Genomic DNA, 688 nt, shown 5'->3' with positions numbered 1-688 from the left:
AGGTTTGAGTTGTCAAGTGACTGGGATATAAATGCCAGTTTTGAGACAGGTTTAAATGATAGGAAACGCATAATTTGATAAAAAAAACTAAATGCAAATTAAAAGACTTGTATAGAACACACTACATTTCAAGCATTAAAATGTTAAAACATTAATTATTAAATTAAATTTATTTTGTACGTAGTGTAATAAACTAATGAAAATTGGGTAAATGCACTGGAGTTAATTTATTACATGTTTTTGGTCTAAAATTATTGTTTAATGTTGTAAGCTAGAAAATGGGATTTCAAAAGAAACATTATTTTAATTAAAACAATGTTCTTTAAAAATATTTAAAAATGATAATATTTTAAAAGAAAGTTAACTGTGTATGCCAAAATTATGTGTTTTTCTGTGACAATATTGTACAGTATAGTACTTTGTGGGATTGCTATGAAATATTTCTCAGTTTTTATGTTTCACTAAACATTTATCAGCCCAGATGAATCATAATCATATTTGATTGACTCTTATTTTAAAAAATGCTGACTGTGTATTATTTTCAATGGTTTTAATTAATGACACAACAGTGAAATGACAGAGGGCCTTTTAAATAAAAAAAATATAGATTGATGCTAGTTTATTAAAAAAAAGAAAGAAACATTATTAAATTAAATTGGAATAAAAACTTTTGGAAGCTTAAAACTCA

This window comes from Oryzias melastigma, linkage group LG4, assembly GCF_002922805.2.
Source record: "Oryzias melastigma strain HK-1 linkage group LG4, ASM292280v2, whole genome shotgun sequence".
In the NCBI taxonomy this organism is placed as follows: domain Eukaryota; kingdom Metazoa; phylum Chordata; class Actinopteri; order Beloniformes; family Adrianichthyidae; genus Oryzias; species Oryzias melastigma.
Note: the sequence above shows the minus strand (reverse complement) of the source record.